Source organism: Callithrix jacchus, chromosome 1 (genome assembly GCF_049354715.1).
Source record: "Callithrix jacchus isolate 240 chromosome 1, calJac240_pri, whole genome shotgun sequence".
Lineage (NCBI taxonomy): Eukaryota > Metazoa > Chordata > Mammalia > Primates > Cebidae > Callithrix > Callithrix jacchus.
In genome coordinates, this window is record NC_133502.1 from 214,305,294 (window position 1) to 214,331,531 (window position 26,238).

A 26,238-nucleotide genomic window follows, 5' to 3' on the forward strand; every position below is an offset into this window, starting at 1 on the left:
GCCTGTGGGGTGGGGTCGTAACTGGGTCTCGGTCTTGGGAGCAGGTATCAGGGACAGAGGTTCACCCTGAGAAAGAGGGGCCCTCCTATGGGAGGGGGCCCCGCAGACAGAGGGATCTCCCCTAGGGAGGAGGTTCTGGGTGGAGGGGACCCTCTTGGGAGGAGGCTGGTGAAGGGCTCGGGAGTGAAGGAGGCCAGGCAGAGGCTCCCCCTACTAAGGCTGAAGACCTTGATCCCACCGCTCAGGTGGGTTGCAGCGCCCCGGGCCCAGAGCCCACTGGAAGCTGGAGCGGTCCGTCACCAGCTTGCAAGTCTCAGATCCTGAAAACCCACTTCCCAGTACTCACTGGTGACTTGCTAATCAATACCAGACCACTTACCAGGCACTCTGCCTAGGGGGAGAATACATCGCTCCAGGTCTTCAAAGGCTTCAAATACCGTCCCAAGTCAAGAAGCCAAGTTATACAGCGGTACGGGAAGAATTGTTTTTTCCTAAGAGAAATGAATCATATCTTTCACAGCAATCAGACTAGGCCTGTAGCTGGTGGTGTGGATAACTCACATATTTTCTTTCCACTGCCCTTTATTACAGTGTATATTCTTTATTTTAACAAAACTTGTTGCTAAGCACTGTGCTAGGTGCTGGAGACATAAAGATCAATCAAAGATAGTTCCAAACCTGAAGGAACCTCACAAACTATTCAGAAGGAGACGAGCAAACGTAACTGAGTATAGTTGTTACCTGCTATGGCTGACAAATTGCTGTGGGACCACTTTAAATATGGTAAATGCACACAGACCCTCTCCATTCCACTGCGAGGGTAGGAGTGTGTTTATACCATGGCAATTTAACATGCTTTGCTAAATAGAATATAAAGATACAATAAACACCACCAGAGCATGCAGAAGAAATGAATCCTGGTGGGGCATGGTGGCTCATGCCTGTAATCCCAGCACTTTGGGTGGCCAAGGTAGGAGGATTGCTTGAGCCCAGGAGGTCGAGGCTGCAGTTAGCTGTGATCACACCATTGCGCTCCAGCCTGGGTGGCAGAATGATACCCTATATCAAAAAAAAAGAAAGAAAAGAAAAGAAATGAATGCTGCACAAGCAAGTTCCTTGATATTGTCATTAGGTTATCCATTTAATTGACTATATATTCATTCATTCCATGAATATTTCTGTGTGCTATGTGCTGGCCATTAGATCACCTGTTAATAGCAACGCTGAAGACAATGCAAAATGTTTAACAATCCTTAAGCTGGCAGGGCAAGAGCTCCCAATTTTCCACGGAGGAGCAGAGGATGGTAAAATGTACTTGTGCATCAGAATCCTGACCTTTATAGGTCAGACACGGGGGTTCATGTCTCTAATCCCAGCACTTTGGGAGGCCAAGGCGGTGGATCACTTGAGGTCCAGTCTGAGACCACTCTGACCAGCATGGCAAAACCCCATCTCTACTAAAAATACAAAAATTAGCCGGGTGTAGTAGCACATGCCTGTGATCCCAGCTACTCGGGAGGCTGAGGCAGAATGACTTGAACCCGGGAGGCGGAGGTTGCAGTGAGCCGAGATCACTGCACTGCACTCCAGCCTGGGCAACAGAGGGAGACTCCATCTGAAAAACAACAAAAACCCTCGAACTTTAGTTTTCTTACCGTCTAATGTAAAAAAAGCAAACATTCCCCATGATATTCTTACTTCTTGCCTGGAATATTGCAATATACTCCTGATTGGTCTTTTGGCCTCTCTGCTCTTACTTCCTTATTGTTTTAGATCCTTTAAACAATATGTCAACATTTAACTCTGCCCAAAACCCTCTAATGGATTTCCACTTCACTCATAGTAAAAGCCAAGCTCTTCCAATAGGAAAACCCCTAAATGACCTGCCTCCTCCTTCGCTGTCACCCTCAGCCCCCACGGGCTCTGAGCACATCTACTGGCCTCTTCCTCTTCCATTCCATTTCAGCCATGAAATTGTCCTATTGTCCTCTGTCTACTTAAAAGGAAGAAGCTGAGGTAAAATTAATATAAAGAGTTTATTTGGGACAACGTGAGCACTGCTGCCCAGGACACACTTCCAAGTTGCCCTGGGGAGTGCTATGGAGAACAAAAGAGAAGCTCAACTTTTTCAAAAAGAAAGAACGAATCAGTTGAGGTGATTTAAAAGATTGTTGGTCTGCTGGGTGCGGTGGCTCACACCTGTAATCCCAGCACTTTGGCAGGCCGAGGCGGGTGGATCACGAGGTCAAGAGATCGAGACCATCCTGGTCAACATGGTGAAACCCCATCTCTACTAAAAATACAAAAAATTAGCTGGGCATGGTGGCGCGTGCCTGTAATCCCAGCTACTCGGGAGGCTGAGGCAGGAGAATTGCCTGAACCCAGGAGGGGGAGGTTGCGGTGAGCCGAGATCGCACCATTGCACTCCAGCCTGGGTAACAAGAGCGAAACTCTGTCTCAAAAAAAAAGGTTGTTCGTCATGAATTCTCATTGGTTTAAGAAACAGTGTTGATTAGTGATTGGCTGTACTATAGGTTGTGAGCCATTCTGTGGCTAGTTGACATCAGTTAGTCTAGAGCCCAAATAGAATGTGGCTTCAGGAGGTAACTGAGGCAGGCATGGTGGTTCATGCCTGTAGTCTCAGTGCTTTGGGCAGCTGAGGTGGGAGGACTGCTTGAACCCAGGAGTTTGAGACCAGCCTGGACAACATAGTGTGCGACTCCATTTCTCTGAAAAAAATTTCTTAAAATTTAGGCGTGGCGGTGCATGGCAATAGTCCCAGCCACTCCAGAGGCTGAAATGGGACGATCTGTTGAGCTCATGGCTTCAGTGAGCTTTACCACACCGCTGCACTCCAGCCTAGGTGATAGAGTGAGACCCTGTCTCTACAAAATAATTATTATTGTTTGCAAAAAGAGGGAAGTATTTAGCTCAAGGAGGAGTGATATGACCGCTATTTCATTCCAGTGCTTCTCTGGGCCTGGTCATTTAAAGGAGCTCATATTCCTCAGATAAAATTTATTTGTTACATCTCTTAGTTTTTGTGTTTTTTTTGAGACGGAGTTTCGCTCTTGTTACCCAGGCTGGAGTGCAATGGCATGATCTCGGCTCACCGCAACCTCCGCCCCCTGGGTTCAGGCAATTCTCCTGCCTCAGCCTCCCGAGTAGCTGGGATTACAGGCACGCGCCACCATGCCCAGCTAATTTTTTGTAATTTTTAGTAGAGACGGGGTTTTACCATGTTGACCAGGATGGTCTCGATCTGTTGACCTCGTGATCCACCCGCCTCGGCCTCCCAAAGTGCTGGGATTACAGGCTTGAGCCACGCGCCCGGCCTGTTACTTTTTTTTTAACGCCACAACTCCACCAGGAAAAGGTACCCTCCTGCCCTAGGACTTTGTATGTGCTAGGGGTGTTTTGTTTTCGTTTTATTTTTGCATAGAACACCTCCTCACAAACATCTTCATGACTTGCTTCCTTATTTCCTTCAACTACCTGTTCAGATGATCTTTTAATGACCTTCCTGATCAATCTATTTAAAATAGTATCAGGCTACCCAAATTCCTGATTCCCAGAAATTTTCCCCATAGCACGTAATACTTGCTATATTATATAATTTACTTTTCTATTCTGTTTATTGTTACTTGTCTATTTCAGTTACTACTAGAATGTAAGTTCCACAAGGGTAGAGATGTTTGTCTCTTTTGGTTATTTTTTATTTTTATTTTTTTTTTTTGAGACGGAGTTTCACTGTTGTTACCCAGGCTGGAGTGCAATGGCACGATCTTGGCTCACCGCAGCCTCCGCCTTCTGGGTTCAGGCAATTCTCCTGCCTCAGCCTCCTGAGTAGCTGGGATTACAGGCACGCACCACCACGCCCAGCTAATTTTTGTATTTTTAGTAGAGACAGGGTTTCACCTTGTTGACCAGGATGGTCTCGATCTCCTGACCTCGTGATCCACCCGCCTCGGCCTCCCAAAGTGCTGGGATTACAGGCGTGAGCCACCGCGCCGGCCTTCTTTTGGTTATTTTTGTATCTCCAGCCCAGCACCTAGAAACAAGCCCTACTATGTGATAATTGCTCAATAAAAGTTGAATTAATGATCAAAGAATCTTATTAACTATATCTGCAGAGGCCAAGCATGGCGAACACTTTAGGAGGCGGAGGCAGGTGGATCACCTGAGGTCAGCAGTTTGAGACCAGCCTGGCCAACATGGTGAAACCCCCATCTCTACTAAAAATACAAAAAAAAAAAAATTGGCCAGGCATGGTGACAGGCACCTGTTATCCCAGATACTCAGGAGGCTGAGGCAGGTGAATCGCTTGAACCTGGGAGGCGGAGGTTGCAGCGAGCTGAGAGTGCACCATTACACTCCAGCCTGGGTCACAGAGCAAGACTTCATCTCAAATACGTAAATAACGTGTGTGTGTGTGTGTGTGTGTGTGTGTGTATAACATTTTATATATAACTATATATGCATAGATAACATATGTTATATATAACATGTATATAATGTTATATATACATGTTGTATATAACATATAACGTTACAACATATATATAACATATTCATATTGTTATATGTATAAATATATATAACACTATATACATAGTGTTATATGTATAAATATATACATATATATAAAATATATATTAAAATATATATATCTGCAGAGAGTAGAAAGGAAATAGCATGCCTCTAGAAGAAGTGTAATAATCCAAAAAGTACAGGAAAGGAGGAGGATGGAAAAAGAAAAAGAAAAAAATTATACAGGAGAAGATTAAAAGAGACAGATTAACAGGACAGACAAAAAGTAGAAATATGCGTAAGATAAACAAACGGAAATTCAACTGCTCAAACAGTGGGTGTTATTGCCTGCCCAAAATCGACTAGAGCATTTCAACCTTGACCGAATTGACAGAACCAAGTTGATGTTTCACTAGGGCCAAGTGACTTCTTTTCAATGTTACACAGCTGTCTGACTTAGACGAACCAGACGAACCTGCCGCCGTGTTGATGTACATGAGTCCACTCTAATGGAATCTGTAATATAAATGTGTGCCTTGAGCCCGCTGCAGAGCTGAATCAGCAGTGACTCAGTAATCAAGAGAGAAGTAAATACAAAAACAGAAAGGTAAGGCAGAAAGGAAATTCAGAGAAGAAAGTAGGTGAGGTGCAAGGCAAAAACAGATTTGGACCAAAGTGCATATGATTTTGGCAAGGAAAAGAGGAAGTAAGCGAATCCTGGTAGAGAGTAGAAGATGAATGACAGGTGCCTAGAAAAACGTATGCTTGTGCTGGCTCTTCCATTGGAAACTTCCTTCTTAGCATCTCTGCCTATGATGCTCTTGCTAGAAAGCGTTTGTCATATGCCAGCAACTCCACAAGACCTCATGTGTTCATCAGAAAAATATCTGATGAGCCCGTGCCTCTCTTTTGGCACTGACTTTCCATAGGCAGACTGTGCTACAGATGTGCGTTTACATACGCCCCTTTCACATCTGAGGTCCCTCGAGGCAGGGGTTTTCTCATCTTCATCACAGCCCTGTGCTTAGAAGCAATGCTGTAAATTTGTGTTGGACAGAGAACTCTGGAGATTGAGAAGCAGGAGAAAAAAATAACAGAGTAGTGTACTTGTTCAGAGCAATCTATAACCTATGAGCCAAGATTTTCCCGCCACCTATTTTCATGAATAAAATTGTATTGGAAACTGTCAGAGTCATTCATTTACATATTGTCTATGGCGACTTTGGCACTAAAGTGGCGGAGGTGACTTGTTACAGAGACTGTATGATATCCAAAGCTGAAAATATCAACTGTTTAGTTCTTTATAGAAAAAGTTTGCCCACCTCTGGTAAAGAACATGAGCGCTGGAATCAGACAGACCTGGGTGATGTGAATCCCTCTTTTATCTCTTAGCACTTGGACAAGTAACCATCTCCTTAAGCCTTTTTTTCCTTCCATTTGTAAAATGGATAGTAATAGCACCTACTTAATTAAGTAGGTGAAGAGCCGATGATAGTCAATCCAGAGTCTGTGATATATTCAGCTTAGTTCTGTACATGTTAACATTGAACTGTGCGGTGTAAAAGTGAGAAAGCAGGAAGAATGAAATGGCCAAGGGGATCAAAAGCTGTTAGGTGGTTGGGCAAATGAGAAACAGTAGGAAATACTTAGGAAATTGTGGGTAGGGTCAAGATATAATTGGTATAAGTGACTGATGATAGACTACTGGTATTTGAGGTGATCATTCTGATGTTAGTAACAGTTGCATTGTAGGGATCGATGATTTCTATATAATTTGTAAAGTTAATAACCTATTTCTTATGACTGTTACCAATCCATTTTACATTTGATTTTTCGCATTTCAATTTAACCAGAAGTTTTTGAGCATCTGTCATGGACTGCATTACAATCTAGTCTTATGAAGACAAGTAACATAATACCTCAGTCATCAATAATCTCTGAGACTATTAAAGGAATACAGAAATACATACTGATGATCCAGCATGATAAATAATGCCAGGAAAAAAAGATGTGTACAGAGCTAGGAGACTGGAGAGATGAAAAAATATGACTAGAGAAACCACGTAACCTGAATCTTAAATAATCACACGAGCACGAGACAAAGGTGGAACGGACCAGCTGGCTTTGTATCTGATCTATGATTTTCTCCATATACACGTGGAGAAAAGATGCGATCCCTGCCTTTTACAAGAAGTTTCATAAAATAGAAAAGGCTTCACTTCTGGTAATGTCACGCCAAGTTATTTCCTCTGAATGAGGAAAACTTTTTTTTTAACCCAAATGAAATATTTCAAAAATCTGATGGTCACCTGGTTGATCCAAGCAACCAAAACATTAAGACACACCAGAAGGTTGGCACACTTAGCCACATGGCAGAACCAGATGAAAACCATCTTTGGAAGAAGGTGCCATCTTAAACATCAGATTATTCTGACAAATAATTCTCAAATAGAATGAACAACACAAAAGTAACTCACTCTACAGGGAAACCAGCTATTATAAGAACCAGCAGAAGCAACATACAACAGAAACTGACCCACAGAGACTTAAGATACTGGAATGAAACATGGCAATGACACAACAAGTTTCTTATGTTCAAAGAAATAATTCAAAAGTCCGAGCAAGGAATTGAACTATAAAAAGTGAAATCGTGTATTTATATAATAAATAAATAGAAATTCTGGAACTGAAATGAGAAATAACACAGTAACAACTCAATTGATAGGATTAAAACAGGTTAGAGAGACATAAAGAGAGAATAAATGAACTGGAAGATAAACTATCCAAAATGAAGAAATTAAAATACAAAAAAATGGAAGAGCCAAGAGACACAGAAAATAAGTTGAGAAAGTCTAACACATGTAACTGGAGTCTCAAAAGGAGAGAGAAGCAAGACAGAGGCAATACATAGGATAATAACTGAGAATCTGCCAAAACTGATGAAAGATTCCAAACCACAGATTCCAGAAGCTCAGTGAATAGAAAGCAGAATACACGAAGAGAATACATATAGACACATCATATATTCACATCCAGTGAAATTACGGAAAAAGACAGACAAAATCTGCTAAGAAGCCACAGGGGAATAAAAAGACAGTTTATTTTTAAAGGGGTGAGAATTGAGTAAGCTGCATTCTCCACAGAAACACTGGAAACCAAAATAGTGGAATGCTGTCTTCAGTGTGCCGAAAAATACAAATAACTGCCAAGAGATCCATGCTAAAGGAAATACAAAGGAGTGTGAATTAGAGACCGAAGCAATCCCAGATGGAAGACGAGAGAGACAGTCAGGAGTAAAGAACACAGAGAACGGTGTCTACCATCAGCTTCGTCTAAATGAGCATCCAAAGTACAACACGATCATAAAGCAACAACGTCTCATGAGGTTTAAAATAAAACATTAAAATATTCATGACATGGCTCTGCTCCAAACCATCATAACAATACTTCTGCTGTCCCAGCGAGTGCTCTCAGGCCTCTCAAAGATCATCTCTGTGGGCACAGGCCCAGGTTTATCTCCTGCCTGAGGACTTCCTCTGCCTTACGCTTCCCAGCAGTCAAGGTCACAGAAAGTCAAAGGTCAGCAAGGAAAGAAAATCCATTGACAGGAAAGAAGGGAAATCCACTGAGAACAGTCTGTAAAAGCCAGAACGGTTTTTTTGAAGTCAGCTTTGTCAGGTCAATCCGTATCAAGCAGTATTTGCATATTAGTACTCTTTGTGCTCTCTCTGCCTGAACTGGGAATTATGGTATTAGTTCTGACACTATGTGGCATTGAACCTCAATGATAAACATCTGGTAGAAAACTGTGGAAGAGAAACTTGCAAATGTCGTTCTGAATGGGGCCATCATTGAGACAGTGGTTTAGGCCAGTACTATTCAAAGTGCTCTGAGGACCACTTTATGACCAGCTTCCACTTCTGGATGAGATGGACAAAGACCTTACTTGATGACCCCACGCATATGTACCCCATAGTAAATAATCGTAGAACCTAGACATACTATAAAAAAGCGACCACCTGCAGGGTTTGGGAGTGAACGGAAGCAGACTCTGATGAGGAGTACCTGCTCACTTGGAGGAAGGGAGATGGGGAGCTGTACAGGCAAGTTCACATCTCTGCAGCTTTTAGCCTGGGACTAATTGTAGTACATGGAGGTGCACGGCAGTGGTTGGGGACATATGTGCAAAACTCTGCATTCTTTCTGGCCTGGGGAGACATAAAAGTAAATATATGAAAATGTGAACACTGAAGAGAATGGAAAAATCCCAAAAGAGAAATATTCAGAGAGGGTGCTATGGTTTGAATGTTTCTCCTCTCCAAGACTCATGCTGAGATTTTAATCCCCAGTGTGGCAGTATTGACAGGAAGGGCCTTTAAGAGGTGATTGGGTTGTCAGCACTGTCCTCACGAATGGATTAATCCATTCATGGAATAATGGATTAATTGGTTATCTTGGGAGTGGGTCTCCTGGCTTTATAAGAAGAGGAAGAGAGACCTGAGCTAGCACCCTCAGACCCCTCACCATGTGATGCCCTGAACTGCCTTGGGACTCTGGAAAGAGTCCCCATCAGCAAGAAGGCCCTTGCCAGATGCAGCCCCTCAACCTTGGCCTTTTCAGCCTCCATAACTGTAAGAAATAAATTTCTTTTCTTTATAAATTACCCAGTTTCAGATATCCTGTTACAAGCAGCAGAAAATGGAGTAGGATAGAGGGGACCCCCAAATTGATTCTATCCATATAGCTGACTGCCCACTAAATAAACCAAATCGTGGCATAGCAAGCTCAACTAAATACAAAAGATCTGAAGCAAAACTGGGGCTACCCCTAAAGAAATAGAGTTTTCAGTCCAAGCCCACATAAGAAAATGGCCTGTGAAAACAAAGGAACAACACTCAACAGAGGAGACTAACAGAATCCAGAATCCCCACAGCTTACTATTAATAATATCAAAATACAATCCAAAAGTTACCTGAAACACAAGTGAGAAATTGGAACACATTCTCAAGAGAAGAGAAAAATCTATCCATGAGATGAAATAGATGGGAGAACTAACAGATTTTAAAGCAACGATTATAACTAAATTAAATGAGGTGAAACAAAACGTGACTGCAGTGAACACAAACCTCAAGAGAGAAATAAACAATCGAAGCAGAGAAATAGAAATGATTTTAAAAGGGGGGGGCTGGGCATGATGACTCATGCCTGTAATCCCAGCACTTTGGGAGGTCAAGGCGGGCAGATCACTTAAGGCCAGGAGTTCAAGACCAGCCTGGCCAAAATGGTGAAACCCTGTGTCTACTAAAAATTCAAAAGAAGAAATTATAAAAAAGGACCAAATGTTGAGTTGTAAATCTGAAAAATTCAATTTCTGCATGTGAAAGCTCACTGGAGAGATTTCGCCGAAAGGATATGACAGAAGAAAAATAAGTGAGATCAAATCAGTGGATAGATATGTTGATAAACGATAGGTACGTGGATACATAGACACATGCACACATATAGTCATACATACATACATACAAAATTTCCGAAGAAAACAATACGTTTTTAAAACAATGAAGAGAAAGAATCTCAGGGACCTGTTAGAGGATACCAAATTTTCAAATATTAGTGTAACTGCAAGATGAGAAGTTCAGAAAAAAGAAAACAGGACCCTGCAAAAAAAGTATGTGAAGAAACTATAGCGAAAATTTTCCAAACTTGGTGAAAGGTGGAATCTCGCAAGCAAAACATGCTAAACTCACATCTAACAAAATAAACATAAAGAAGCCTGTGCTAAGACACCTCACACTGCTGAAAGCCGAGAGAGCAAACACTGATAGCACCAACAAGAAAATGACATACGCAGAAAAACAATAGTTGATCCATGACTGCTTCTTATCAGAAACCATGGAGTCCGAAAGATAGTGGAACATTTGTCAACTCCTGAAGGTAAAAAAAAAACTATCAATCAGGAATTCTATATCCAGAAAAAATATCATTCAAGAATAAAAACAATATAAAGACATGTTCAGATAAAATAAAACTAAGAGGTGGGCCGGGCGCGGTGGCTCACGCCTGTAATCCCAGCACTGTGGGAGGCCGAGGCGGGTGGATCACAAGGTCAAGAGATTGAGACCATCCTGGTCAACATGGTGAAACCCCGTCTCTACTAAAAATACAAAAAATTAGCTGGGCATGGTGACGCGTGCCTGTAATCCCAGCTACTCGGGAGGCTGAGGCAGGAGAATTGCCTGAACCCAGGAGGCGGAGCTTGCGGTGAGCCGAGGTCACACCATTGCACTCCAGCCTGGGGAACAAGAGCGAGACTCCGCCTCAAAAAAAAAAAAAAAACAAAACTAAGAGATGTCCTCACCAACAGAACTGCACCACGAGAAATGCTAAAGAAACTTCTTCAGGCTGCGGGAAATGGTATCAGATGGAAACACAAATCCTCAGTTGTTTTATAAACCATAGAATGGCTCATAGGAAAAATTAAACATGTTCTTGTGAGGTGTATAATGTATGTACATTATACATATATTACATGTAATATATTATAGATATATATTATATATAATTATAGATATATTACATGTAATAACGATAACAAGGGACAGAGGAGATACTGACCTATAAGTGCATTGTATATTATCTTCCTTAGGGCAACCATTAAAACATATAAAGAAAGCCACACACGGTGGCTCATACTTGTAATCTTAGCACTTTAGGAGGCCCAGGCGGGTGGATCACGAGGTCAGGAGATTGAGACCATCCTGGCTAACACAGTGAAACCCTATCTCTACTAAAAACAGAAAAAATTAGCTGGGAGTGGTGGCATGTGCCTATAATCCCAGCTACTCAGGAGGCTGAGGCAAGAGAATTGATTGAACCCAGGAGGTGGAGGTTGCAGTGAGCTGAGTTTGTGCCACTGCACTCCAGCCTGGGCAACAGAGCAAAACTCCATCTCAAAAAAAAATAGTGTAAGGAAGTATAGCTAAGAGACTAATGAGAAAATCAAAATGTAATTATGGAAAACATTCAAATGAGAAAAGAAAAAAGAAAAGTAAGAACTGAAAGGAGGAAAACAGAGAAGACAAACAGAAAACAAAGGTGTGGTGCTCATACCTGTAATCTCAGCACTTTGGGAGCCCGAGGCAAGAAGAGCACTTGAGTCCAGAAGCTGAAGACCAGCCTGGGCAACATAGTGAGAGCCCATCTGTAAAAAAAAATTTTTTTAAACTTAGCTGGGCATGGAGGTGCATGCAGGTCTGTAGTCCCGGCTACTTGGGAGGCTGAAGTTGAGTGAACCCTTGCAGAGAGGGCAAGACTGCAGTAAGCTGTGATTGTGCCACTGCATTCCAGCCTGGGCAACAGAGAGAACCCTGTCTCTAAATAAATACATGAATATAAATAAAATGATAGACCCAGCCCAATCATATCAATAATTCCAGTAAAGTATAATGGAATAAACACTGATTAAAGATTAGATATTATTCGCTAGGTATGGTGGCTCATGCCTGTGATCCCAGCACTTTGGGAGGCCCAGGCGGGTGGATCACCTGCTGTCAGGAGTTTGAAACCAGCCTGACAAACATGATAAAATCCCGTCTCTACTAAAAATATAAAAATTAGCCAGGCATGGTGGCATGTGCCTATCATCCCAGATACTTGGGAGGCTGAGGCAGGAGGATCACTTGAACCTGGAAGGCAGAGGTTGCAGTGATCCGAGATGGCACCACTGCACTCCAGCCTGGGCAAAAAGAGCGAAACTCCATCACCAAAAAAAAAAAAGATTACATACTATCAGAATGGAATTTTTAAAAAGGTAACCATATAGCACTTTGGGAGGCCGAGGCGGGTGGATCACGAGGTCAAGAGATCGAGACCATCCTGGTCAACATGGTGAAACCCCGTCTCTACTAAAGATACAAAAAATTAGCTGGGCATGGTGGCACATGCCTGTAATCCCAGCTACTCAGGAGGCTGAGGCAGGAGAATTGCCTGAGCCCAGGAGGTGGAGGTTGCAGTGAGCCGAGTTCGCGCCATTGCACTCCAGCCTGGGTAACAAGAGCGAAACTCCATCTCAAAAAAAAAAAAAAAAAAGGTAACCATATAAAGACACAAGTTGAATGTTAACAAATGGAAAAAAGATAAACCATACAAACTATAAGCACAAGAAGGTCCAAGTGGCTACATTAATATCAGATAAAATAGATTTCAAAACAGAATTTTACTAGGGATGAAGAGGGACACTCCACAATGAAAAAGAGCAGATTTGTCAGGGAGACACAACAAGCATAAATACATATTTGCCCAATAAGAAAGTTTCAAATACATGCAACAAAAATGGACAGAATGGAAGGGAACAATTCCACAGTTGTAATTAGAAATGTTAACATTCCTCTCTTAGCAATGGCTGAAATATTAATAGCTGGACGAAAATTAGAAGAGACAGAAGATCTGATCAATACTATGGACCTGCTTTAATTAGTATTTATTTATATAACACAACACCCAATAATGGCAGAATCACATACTTTTCAAGTACATACAGGCAAACCATGTTCTGGGCCATAGGAAATAAAATAATAAAATCATATTTTTAAATATTAAATGTCATATTAGAATTTGAGATAAAGTTAATGCAATGTTTAGAGGGAAATGTATAGTTTTAAATGCCTACATTGGAAGAAAAAGAAGGTTCAAATCCAGGATCTACCTTAGAATACTAGAAAAAGAGAAGTTAAACCAAAGCAAGCAGAAAAAAAAATAAATAATAAAGAGAAAAAAAGCCAATATGGAATATCTATGAAACCAACAACCACTTCTTTGAAAGAGTAATAAAATGTATAAGCCTCGGCCGGGCGCAGTGGCTCACACCTGTAATCCCAGCACCTCTGGAGGCCGAGGCGGGTGGATCACGAGGTCAAGAGATTGAGACCATCCTGGCCAACATGGTGAAACCCAGTCTCTACTAAAAATACAAAACAATTAGCTGGGCATGGTGGTTCGCGCCTGTAATCCCAGCTACGCGGGAGGCTGAGGCAGGAGAATTGCCTGAACCCAGGAGGTGGAAGTTGCAGTGAGCCGAGGTCACACCACTGCACTCCAGCCTGGTGCCTGGTGATGGAGTGAGACTCTGTCTCAAAAAAAAAAAAAAAAAAAAAAAAAAGTATAAGCCTCAAAGTACAATAAAAAAATAAAAATAAACTGTATAAGCCTCTACGGAGACTGGCTAAGAAGAAGACACAAACATCTGACATTTGGAATAAAAAAGAAAGCATTACTACAGATTCTATAGACATAAAAAAATAATAGACTGAGGACCAGGTACGGTGGCTTACACCTGTAATCCCAGCACTTTGGGAGGCCGAGGCAGGTGGATCACTTGAGGTCAGGAGTTCAAGACCAGCCTGGCCCAACATGGTGAAACCATGTTTCTACTAAAAAAACAAAAATTAGTTGAGCGTGGTGGTGCACATTTGAAATCCCAGCTACTTGGGAGTCTGAGGCAGGAGAATGGCTTGAACCCAGAACGGGGAGGTTGCAGTGAGCTGAGATGGCCCCACTGCACTCCAGCCTGGGCAACAGAGCGAGACTCCATCTGGAAAACAAAAACAAAACCAACAAACAGAAAAGAATGAAAAGAGCATATTGTGAACAACTTTATACCAATAATCATGACAACCCATGTGAAATGGTCAAATTCCTTAAAAGACACAGTTACCAAAACTCATTCAAGAAAAAATACAAAACGTAAACAGTCTGACATCAATTAAATAAATTGAACTTACAAATAAAAGCCTTCCCATAAAGCAACTCCAGGCTGACATGGCTTCAGTGGTAAATACTCCCCTGTTTAAGGAGGAAACAACACCAGTTCTACACAAGCTCTTTCAGAAAAGGGAGAGACAACACTTCCCAGCTTAGTTTATACGAGGCTACTATTACTCTGATTCTAAAACCAGGCAAAAGACACACACACACACACACACACACACACACACACACACACCTTGCAGACTAATATTCCTATCATAGGCACAAAAATCCTTAACAAAATATTAGCAAATTACATCAAACCATCTATAGAAAGGAGAACACATCGAGACCAAGTGGGGCATATTTGGGGAATACAAGATTAGTGTAACTTCTAAAAGATTTAAAAGTTTGGTGAATCAATATGATTCACCATATTAATAGAATAAAAAAAGAAGTCTTATGATCATTTCAATAGAAACAGGAAAATGCATTTGATAAAATTCAACACCCTCTCAATAAAACTTGCAGCAAATTAGAACCAGAGGGAACTTGCACAACCTGATTGAGAGCTTCTTTTTTTTTCAGCCCTTGGTCCAGTTATTCACCCCCACATTCCCACCTGTGTGTTACCCATTGTCTTGGTTTCAGCTATCATTTCTGTCTGAGTGGCTTCTAAAGTGTCTGTGGCTTTTTTTTTTCTTAATGACTTACATCCTTATAAGAAGAGGAGTTTAGGACACAGGTGGGTACAGAAGGAAAATCTTATGAAGACACAGGGAGAAGAAGTCATCTGTGAACCAAGGAAAGGGCTCTGGAAGAAACCAATTCAGCTGATACTTTGTTTTTTTTTTTTTGCTTTTGATAAAATCTAATATATCTTCTTTTTTTTTTTTGGATTGGAGGTTTCAGTAGGATGGGAGAATCACAAGGAATCAGGTGTTCAGAGAAATGTATTGAGTAGAGGTGAGGAACTAGGATGTTGAAAAGTAAAAAAAGGAGAGAAGGAGGGGAAGAAAGAGGAAGAAAAAGAGGGAGAGAGAACAGGAATATTGCTTCATTCTAAAAATGGGTATTAATAATGGCTGATCAATGTTTTGTGTATTTAAAATGGAGAACTCTATAAATATTTATTGAGTTTACTTGTTCCGGATCTGAGTTGAAGTCCTGGTATTTTAAATACTATTAAAAATATTACAGGCTCAAGCCTGTAATCCCAGCACTTTGGGAGGCTGAGGCGGGTGGATCACGAGGTCAAGAGATCGAGACCATCCTGGTCAACAAGGCAAAACCCTGTCTCTACTAAAAATACAAAAATTAGCTGGGAACGGTGGTGCGCGCCTGTAGTCCCAGCTACTCAGGAGGCTGAGGCAGGAGACTTGCCTGAACCCAGAAGGTGGAGGCTACGGTGAGCCGAGATCGTGCCATTGCACTCCAGTCTGGGTAACAACAGCGAAACTCCAACTCAAAAAAATATATATATATTAAGTGAATGTAGCAAGTTTACAAGATATAGGCTAATATATGAAAAATACCCAGGAATATTTAATGAAAGATATACAAGACCTGTGCAATGAAAAACACAAAACGTTACAAAATGACATGGAAAAAGACCTATATCAATGGAAAGATACACCATGTTTGTGGCTTGGGACACTCAATATTGTTAAGATGTCAGTCCTCTTCAAGTTGACCTATTGATTTGGTGTCATTCCAATTAAAATTTTAACACACTTTGTGAAAAGATTTTGAAAATCTGATCTTAAATTTACACAAAAAGGCAAAGGACCCAAAATATCCAAAACAATTTTGAAAAAGAACAGAGATGGCTGGGCGCAGTGGCTCATGCCTGTAATCCCAGCACTTTGGGAGGCCGAGGTGGGCGGATCATGAGGTCAGGAGTTCGAGACCAGTCTGGCCAACATAGTGACACCGTGTCTCTTCTAAAAATACAAAAAATCAGCCAAGTGTGGTAGTGTGCACCTGTAATCCCAGCTACTCAGGAGCCTGAGGCAGGAGAATCACTTGAACCTGGGAGGCAGAGGTTACAGTGAGCCGAGATCATGCCACTGTACTCCAACCTGGGCAACAGAGGGAGACTCCATCTCAATAAAATAAACAAAAACAAAACAAAACAAAAAAAACAATAGTGATAACAGATAAGCAGTTGCATGGGGTAGGAGAGGGCAGAGGTTAGAGCGTGAGGAACAGGAGGAAACTGCTTAGGGAAAGGGAATTGTTCTCTCGATAGTGATGGTGGTTACCAGTTACCCTCTAAGCACATGCTGGTGGCTCACACCTGTCATCCCCGCACTTCGGAAGGCCAAGGTAGAAAGACAGCTTGAGGCCAGGAGTTTTAGACCAGCCTGAGCAACACAGTGAGACCCTGTCTCCAGAAAAAAATTGAAAAATTAGCTAGGCATGGTGGCACATGCCTGTAGTCTCAGCTACTTGGGAGGCTGAGGCAGGAGGATTTCTTGAGCCCAGGAGATGGAGGCTGCAATGAGCTGTGATCGCACCACTGTATGCACTACTCTAGCCTGGATGACAGAGTGAGACCCTATCTCAAAAGTTAATTAATTAATTAAACAAAAAATAAAAATAGGTGAATTTGATTGTGTATAAATAATAGATCATGAAAAAAAATTCAGGGCCAGGCACGATGGCTCACGCCTCTAATCCCAGCACTTTGGGAGGCTGAGGCGGTCGAATCACAAGGTCAGGAGATCAAGACCATCCTGGCCAACATGGTGACACCCTGTCTCTACTAAAAATACAAAAATTATCTGGGCGTGGTGGTGCGTGCCTGTAATCTCAGCTACTTGGAGGCTGAGGCAGGAGAATTGCCTGAACCAGGGAGTCGGAGGTTACAGTGAGCTGAGATCAGGCCACAGCACTCCAGCCTGGGCAAAAGAACAAGACTCTCTCTCTCAAAAAAAAAAAAACAAATCCAACAACAATAATGGTCATTAAGGAACACTAGTGGCAGACTTGCCTTCTTGCTATAAACAACTAAAAAACTGGACAAAATATGTGAGAAACAAAACCCTTTCTCAGACATTGATTAACAGGCAACATAGGACCGAGATCCCCGAGGGAACGGAAATATACCAGGTGATCTCTATGATCGCCCAGGCTTTCTGCCCGGACTCACGTTCCACATCACAGCACAGAAAGCAGAGGCCCAGGATAGCAAGACAATCTCAATGAATTAAGGAGGCAGAGATCACAGATTGCAAATCGAAGTGGCTGGAATTTCCGGAGGTGGGAGCCCTGCGGAGAATGAACTCCAGAAATCAGATAGGCATCTGCTTGGGTCTCGGACTAAATATTAAACTGTGCATGCACTGGGGGAGAGTCCACAGAGCAGGACAAAGAACAACTGTCAGGAAACTCTGATCCTCACGATGCCCAGGGCTCGCAAGGGCTGGGAGACATTGGTGTTCTGAGTGTTGGAGTGGGCAGATGCATGCAACGTGGATATCCCTAAAAGCCATTATGATAAGAGAAAGACAGCAGAGAAAAAGACGACACATCATATGATTGCAATTATATGAAATCTCTAGAAAAGGCCAGAAACAATGCAGGCGAGCAGTAGATCTGTATTTGCCTGGAGCTGGGAGTAGGGGCAGGAATAGAGGGCAAATGACCACAGGACAGACTGCAAACAGACCACAGATGGAAATACTAGGGGTGATGGAGGTGCTCTTGAACATGCCAGTTGTGCCACTGAGCAAATTGACCAACAGTCAGCAAACTTCTTTCATTTTTGAGACAAGAGTCTCACTCTGTCACCCAGGCGGGAGTGCAGTGGTGCCATCTTGGCTCACAGCAGCCTCTGCCTCCCGGGTTCAAGTAATGATCCTGTCTCAGCCTCTGGGGCAGCTGGGATTACAGGCATGTGCCACCATGCTTGGCTAATTTTTGTATTTTTAGTAGAGATGGGGTTTCGCCAGGCTGACCAGGCTCATCTTGAACTCCCGACCTCAGGTGATCCGCTCACCTCAGCCTCCTAAAGTGTTAGGATTACAGACATGAGCCACCACACCCAGCCCATCAGCAAACTTTTTTTTTGTTTTTTGAGATGAAGTCTTGCTCTGTCGCCAGACTGGAGTACAGTGGCGCGATCCCGGCTCTCTGCAACCTCCGCCTCCTGGGTTCAAGCACTTCTCCTGCCTCAGCCTCCTGAGTAGCTGAATTACAGGTGTGCGCCACCACGCCCAGCTAGTTTTTGTATTTTTAGTAGAGATGGGGTTTCACCATGTTGGCGAGGATGGTCTCGATCTCCTGACCTTGTGATCCACCCGCCTTGGCCTCCCAAAGTGCTGGGATTATAGGCATGAGCCACTGCAGCCAGCCCCAGTCAGCAAACGTTTAAAGAAAACAAGCACCTTGGCATGCTACCAATCCCTGGTAGATATGGAGACCGACATGGTATCACTTGACGTGCTGTCAAGTGACCATATGGCCAGTACTGCCCATCACAAGCTGGCTTCTATCACACCCTTCGAGGTGCTGCAGCAATCCACCGGAGGATGGAAGTGGCACATCCGGGATTGAGAACTGGCAAGGCCAGAGGGCAGAACTAAGTCACACAAGCCAGTGGCCCAAACTCACGTCATCCACCTGTGTTGCACAGGTACGTGTCCGTAAGCACGCACCTATGGCCACCAGGCAGGAACGCCTTAGGATCACAGGAAGAAGGAAAAAAGAGCAGGCTTTGTTCACAGTTGGAATTGCTTGGTGTATTAGTTCCTGGCGGCTGCAGCAACAAATACCCAAAAATTTAGTGGCTTAAAACAACACACATTTAATATCTTACTGTCCTGGGTTCAGAAGACCGAAATGGGTCTCACTGGGCTAAAATCAAGATGTCCATCAGCTTCTCCTTTTTTTTTTTTTTCTTGAGACAGAGTCTCGCTCTGTCGCCCAGGCTGGAGAACAATGGTGCAATCTTGGCTCACCGTTGCCTCCCAAGTTCAAGCGATTCTCCTGCCTCAGCCCCCTGAGTAACTGGGACTACAGGTGTGTGCCCCCAAGCCTGGCTACCTTTTATATATTTAGTAGAGACGGGGTTTCACCATGTTGGCCAGGCTGGTCTGGAACTCCTGACCTCAGGTGATCCACCTGCCTCGACCTCCCAAACTGCTAGATTACAGGCATGAGCCACCTCACCCGGCCCATCAGCTCCTTCCGGAGACTCTAGGGGAGAATGCTTCCCTGACTTCTCTGCCTTAGAGGCGCCCACACTCCTTGGCTCATGGCTGCTTCCTCCAGTTTCAAAGCCAGCCACACAGGGCTGAAGGGCTGAGTCCTTCTCACACGGCCGTCCTTCTGGTTCTTTGCTTTTACACCTCCTTTTCTGTCTCTAACACCAACTCTCCTTCCTCTTTCTTTTTTTCATCAGGTCCCTGTAATGACATTGGTCCCACCCAGATAACGTAGGATAACCTCCCACCTCAAGATCAGCCACCTTAATACCCCCCTTACCCTGTAATTTAACACATTCACAGGTGCCAGCACTCAGGATGGGGGCCTCTTCGGGAGAACATTCTGCCGGCCACACTCAGTACATGGGCACAGGCCAAAAGTGGAATGTGGCTGGATTGCAGCCTCATCCAGGCATGGCTTTGAAAGACAGCAATAAGTTGAAATCTTAAGGGACATCGCCTCAAGGGGTGGGCCTGGTCATCTATTTCACAAGGGAAAAGAGGTGGCCCATGGATGAAGTATATATAAATTCAAGAGCAGTGGCAGACAGCATGGTCAGAAGCCTGTAAGGAGTCGTGAAAATGTTGAAAAAAAAAAAAAAAAAAAGCCGGGCACGGTGGCTCGTGCCTGTAATCCCAGCACTTTGGGAGGCCGAGGCAGGTGAATCACAAGGTCAAGAGATCAAGACCATCCTGGTCAACATGGTGAAACCCCGTCTCTACTAAAAATACAAAAAATTAGCTGGGCACGGTGGCGCGTGCCTGTAATCCCAGCTACTCGGGAGGCTGAGGCAGGAGAATTGCCTGAACCCAGGAGGCGGAGGTTGCGGTGAGCCGAGATCGCACCATTGCACTCCAGTCTGGGTAACAAGAGCGAAACTCTGTCTCACTTAAATAAATAAATAAATAAAATGAAAAAGAAAAGAGAAAAAAAAAAAAGAAGCCTGAAAGGAGAAACACTGAAGATTGGGAATCAGAAGATCTTGAGGAGAAAGAATGAATGAAGAAAATGGGCAGCAAGTAAAAAGATCTTTGTCTCACAGGTTCATGCGCGCCGGAGAGCGTCCAATACAGAAGAGGCATTCAACAACCCACAGTGGCTTTAGCTACCAGCCTTTGTGCTCAGCCGCACGGAGTGGACACAGTGTTCTCATGAATTGATGGGCTACAGTGGCAGGGATTGAGCACAGACAACCTCTCACTAAAAGTGTGCCACCCACCCCCTGCCCAATCCCGCCTCCTTTACTCCCCACCATGATCCTGAGAGCAGTTCCCAATAAGCTTCCTGCGCCCAGATCCTCTATCACCCCACCCTAGGGAATCCCAGCTGGAACAAGATGTTCCCCGACTGTCTGTTGATAGGAATCGAACTAACCTGCCTCCATTGTGGCCCAGGCCATCTTCCTTCTATGGTGGAGAGACCCAGCTGAGGCACCCATCCAAGGCTGGTGACTCAAGCCCTCGTGTTCTCTTTTATTTCTTTTTTTTAGGTGGAGTCTCTCTCTGCTGCCCAGGCTGAAGTGCAAGTGGTACCATCTCGGCTCACTGAAACCTTCTCCCAGATTCAAGCGATTCTCCCACCTCAGCCTCCTGAATGGCTGGGATTATAAGCACCTGTCACCACACCCGACTAATTTTTGTGTTTTAGTAGAGATGGGGTTTCACCATGTTGGCCAGGCCGGTCTCGAACTGCTGACCTCAGGCGATCTGCCTACCTCAGCCTCCCAAAGTGATGGGATTACAGGCGTGACCACTGCACCCAGCCCCTGGTTTTCTCTTTAAGGACCTGTTTCTTCCCTAGATAATTGACTGACCCCAGAAATACCCCTAGTACCTCTCCGCCTCTAGGCCTCCATCCCCTCAGCTCATCATCTGTACCAAGGCTACTTGCCCACAGTGAGGGTGAGATGCTTTGCTAACGCTGGCATCCCAAGCACGGGTGAGTGCGCCGCCCTTGAACAGGTAGAGGTAGATAGCAAGGGACAGGACGCTAGCACGAGAGGGCACGACTCCCTTGCTGGGGTCTCCGCTGACCCCCCCCCACCGAAGCCAGTGTACGTCTCCCTTTGCTGACACCTGCACGGTCTATAATCACTCAGAGGAGCCGTTCATTTCCTTGTTTGTTGCCTGTCTGCCCTAAAACATATGCTTCATGAGGGTAGGAACTTCGTCTATCCAGCTTGTGGTTCTGTCCTTGGCACCAAGCCTGGTGCCCAGCTCCGTGGACTCAGGGCACACATCTGAGCTCGTTTTCCTACCTGCTGACTGTGGACCGTCAGGCAGGTCATTCCATCTCAGCCCCAGGTTTCCTACCTGCAGAATGAGAATAAAGAGGGGTTGGCACAAGGATGAATGAGATAACACAGCCACAAAGCACTTGATACGGTGGTTACACATAGAAAATGCATTTCTAGGTAGGGGAGCACAGCGCCCTGGGCATCCATGCCTGTGCCCTGCCCTGTTCCTTTGTGAACTAGAAGGCAGAGCCATCTGTTGGAAAAGATGTCGCCCATTTGGAATACGTGCTGGGAAGAGGAGGAGGCGGAGGGCACGGGCAAGCAGCTGCCTCTGGGTCCCATGGCTTTGTGGGCACCAAACATCCTTGGTGTGGGCTCTCCCGTCAGAGCGCGGAGGCTAGCATGGGTCCGGGGAGACAGGTGCTTTGTAAATCCCTGGCTTGAGTGTTGCCGGATGAGCAGGGCGGAAGGACAAAAGGGTCGGGCATTTGAGGGCACTGGCAAGAGGGCAGCCGAGATGATGTCCCCTGCGGTCTGGAGGCCTGGAGATGGGGACCTGGGGTGGCTGGTGCCCACGGGGAAGTGCAGGGAGCCAAGATCAGGACGAGGTCGGGGGTGTGGTGGGACGGAGGCGTGAGAGGCCTGGCAGCGCCGGAAGCTGTGGTCAGGGAGTGGGATCTCAGAGTGCAGTTGGAACCTTCTAGTGATTACAGGGCCGAGGGTGTGGGTGGCCACAGTGAGCAGAGGTGAAGGTCCCTGCCCAGGAGATGTGGGAAGGGCGGCCCAGCGCTGGCAGCCCCCGAGGCCTCGCGTGCATGGTTCCTGGGTTCTGTACATCCCCCAGTGACTCGCAGGTGTGCTTCCGTGGCCCTCGCCTCTCACCCTCACTTCCGCCCTTTCTGTTCTGCCTGTGTCCACCCGGTGAACGGCGTCTCACCGCCACCAACACGCTGAACAGGACTTACTTTCTTTACGCCAAATCCTGCCCTTTTTAAACCACCCTATCATTGTCTTCCCAAGCCCCCAATTTTTATGTCATTCATTTCCTCCTTTTCTTCATGGTTTGGCTCCTCCCCGCCCCCAGTCTATTAAAATCCTCATGAATTATTTTGTCCTTAACATTTCCAAGCTAAGTGTCCTTTTTTCCATTTTCAGAGCTAAAACCATCCCCAGGAACTGGTGTCCCAAATCTAAACAATGAGGCTGGATTCCACAGCGGGCAAGCGAGCAGAGGGCACGGCGAGAAGAGGCCCTCGGGGAGGACAGAGACAGCAACCTTGCAGGCAAACACAGGTGGGCTCTGCCAGTCATGCTCTCACTCACACATGTCACACAGCGCTCAGCCTCAGTAATGGGAGAAAATCACAGCAAACAAAGCTAGAAAGCACAGCTGAGGAGAGGAAGATAAACCGAGATAAATCATGAAGAGCGGTTGAAATCAGCTACTGACGGGCGTGACCCACAGCAGGTGCCTGACGGCTGGTTCCCAGTCCAGCCCAGCTCAGGCACATGAGGCGTCCGGGGGCCTCCCAGCACTGCACAGCCCTTTCCACACCTCCTGGGCAGTGACCTTCACCTCCGCTCCACCGTGGCCACCCCTACCCTGGGACTTGTCATCACACAAGTGCACTCTGAAGTCCCACTCCCTGACGGCAGCGTCCGAAGCTGCTAGGAAACCACCGGCTTCCAGGCCAGCCACCCAACAGCCTCTGAGACTCAGTTTCCTCATCTGTAAGATGGGGTTGCTATTACCTGCTTTGCCCAGCACTCAGGGCTGCTGGAAGAATCAAATATGATGGTGCACGTGAAGCTGCTTCGCCAGTGATGACATTCTAGCAAGCTAGCAAATAGTTGTCCCAGCTCCTTCATGCATAACTGCCAGAGGGGCCACTCAGTCTCCCGCAAAGACTGTTTTATTTACGTCGCTCAGGACCTTTACGGCATAGGCTTGTCAATATCGGCTTGTGGTTAAGGGGAGCTCTGGAATCAAGCCCTCTGTGTCCAGATCCCTGCCTCAGATGCTACCAGCCACGTGACCTGAGTGTATTATATAACTTCAGCGTGACTCAGCGCCCTCTTCTGAAAGAGGGGATGTATGATGGTGACAGGGCCATCCCATTGGGTCATTGTGGGTATTCAATGAGAGGGCATAGGACAGTGGCTAAGTGCTCAATACCTGTTAGTCAGCTGGGTGTGGTGGCTCACTCCTGTAATTCCAGCACTTTTGGAGGCTGAAGTAGGTGGACCACCTGAGGTCAGGAGTTTGAGACCAGCTTGGCCAACACGGCAAAACTCCGTCTCTGCTAGCCAAATGTGGTGGTGCGCACCTGTAATCCCAGCTACTCAGGAGGCTGAAGCAGGAGAATCCCTTGAACCCGGGAGGCAGAGGTTGCAGTGAGCCGAGGTCACACCATTGCACTCCAGCCTGGGCAATGCCATCACAAAAAAAAAAAAGAAAGAAAGAAAGAAAAACCTGTTAGCCGTTATTATGACCACACTGTTTACACGTTCACCTCAGTACCTAAAAGCAGTCACAGTCCACCCACCCCCTACCAACCAAAGGCACAAGCATCTCTGTCATCTGCTCCCTCAGCGTGCTCGCGCGTCTGGATGGCCTGGACCATAAGCCAAGGGTTCTCATCCAGAGTGACCCCCCTTTCCAACCTTGTCTTCTGTTGTTTTTATGCTGCATACAAACGCCACTGCTGCAGAGAGTACTGCTCAAGCAAAACGTTAAGTAATTAACGTTCGACCATTTTTTAACCTCAGCTTCTGGGAGCGGAGACGTTCCTACACCACCTGGGATGTCAGGAAACAAGGCCCAGGGTGGGAAGAGGGTTAGGGCAGGTCTCTGGCTGCCCCTCCGCAGCCAAGAGCCTCTCATTGCTCCACAGATGTCTCTGTTTCCGCCCCCAAGTCAGAGCCCACGCCTTGCCCTGCACCTGGGAGGCTCTCTGGCCTCTCCCCATGCGCTGCCAAGGCCTCCCTCACCAGGCCTCCGACACAATGCAATCCGAGCAGATACTTCCCTCAAAGCTCTCCAAATCAGGACCCCGCACCAGCCTGCACCTACCCTGTGCGCGGTCACCCACCTCCTTGCTTTCTTTACCGTGAATGCAATGATTGGTTTTGAACATGTTTCCTTGTCAAGATTGTGTATGTTTAGAACCTTTCTTTCCTTCCTTCCTTCCTTCCTTCCTTCCTTCCTTCCTTCCTTCCTTCCTTCCTTCCTCTCTCTTTCTCTTTCCTTTCTTTTCTTTTCCTTCCTTCCTTCCTTCTTTCTTTCTCTCTCTCCTTTTTCCTTCCTTCCTTCCCTCCCTCCCTCCCTCCCTCCCTCCTTCCTTCCTTCCTTTCTCTCTCTCTTTCTCTTTCCTTTCTTTTTTCCTTCCTTCCTTCCTTCCTTTCTTTCCTTCTTTCTTTCTTTCTCAGTGTCCTCAATTCCAAACACCACATTCCACCGTGTGCCTTGTCATATAATGCAGGGAATAAAAGTGGGGAGATGCTCGCTCACAACCTGCGGGGTGAGAGGGCCACAGGCAGGCGTTCCGGGCCCGAAACGTCGATGCAGACACGACCCCGCCTGGAGCCGGGGCTGGGACACTCACTGCAGAGGTGGGACGCCCAGGGTCACCCGCGCCTTGGCCTTCCCCCTCCTCCCCGGGCACTCACAGCGGGGTTTCCAGGGAGCTCAGCGGCGTCCGCAGGCTGAGTGGGGAGCACCATCCGGGGACGTTGCCAACAAAAGGGGACCACAGAAAGAAAGCGCATTGCGGAGGCGGGGGCAGGGCGGAAAGACAGGACAGCGTGGAGCAGGGGTGACGGCACCGGAGGCGGAGGAGGAAACGCACCCCGCGAGGAGCCGCCATTCGAGGCCGCGCAGTGCCACCTGCTGGGCGCTCGGGGAGGTGAGGCCCAGGCGCACGTGGGTCCCAGCGCAGGCGCCACGCAGCAGCGGAGTCCACCTGGGCAGGTGCGGCTCCCGGGGCTCGGCTCCCCAGCTCGGAGGGAAGAGCCTGGCTGAGCACTCTGGGCCCCAGTCCCGGCTCAGACACCGGCTGGGAGGCTTCCGTGACGGTCAGGTGGGGAGTGGGCTGTCCTGCCTGCTCCACGTCCTGAGTCCGCTTGTTGCCCCCTGCCTCCGCTGCTCGGCCCACCTTCCATGGGGCACTGGAGTGGGCCCTGAGGAACGGCAGAGGCCCGTCGGTGAAGCCCTGGGTGCTGCTCCCGACAGCAGGTGAGATGGCATCAACTCAGCGCTTGGCTGCTCCTCTAGCTGCCCAGAGGACCATCGGTCCGTCTGTCCATCCGAGGAGAGAGCCCGGGACCTTGAGTCAGGAGCCTAGCCCTGTCTAAACATACACACCTTGGGGACTGGGAGCTGAGCAGTTCTTCTAGAAAGGTCTCCTGTGCCTCAGTCAACATACAGGTTCGCCTCGTTTGTTCTTGTTCAGCCTTCTGAAACCATCAGAATAACTTTTTTCATACGATGCCTACAAACAGCTTTCATGTTCCCTGTA

At 45.9% G+C, this 26,238-nt stretch overlaps 1 long non-coding RNA gene across 2 annotated transcripts; it reads right to left on the bottom strand.

Moving 5' to 3' along the window:
• Positions 1-581: 581 nt before the first annotated feature.
• LOC128929228 (uncharacterized) lies at positions 582-25,517 on the bottom strand. Of its 2 annotated transcripts, none has more exons than XR_013524222.1 (5): positions 25,391-25,517; positions 24,049-24,146; positions 14,310-14,370; positions 11,641-11,731; positions 582-1,059 (listed from the first exon to the last, which is right to left on the bottom strand). It is a non-coding gene; the product is annotated as an uncharacterized LOC128929228 (long non-coding RNA). The 2 variants fall into 2 exon arrangements; XR_013524223.1 differs by lacking the exons at positions 582-1,059; positions 14,310-14,370 and adding exons at positions 8,528-8,738; positions 21,743-21,797.
• Positions 25,518-26,238: the final 721 nt, after the last annotated feature.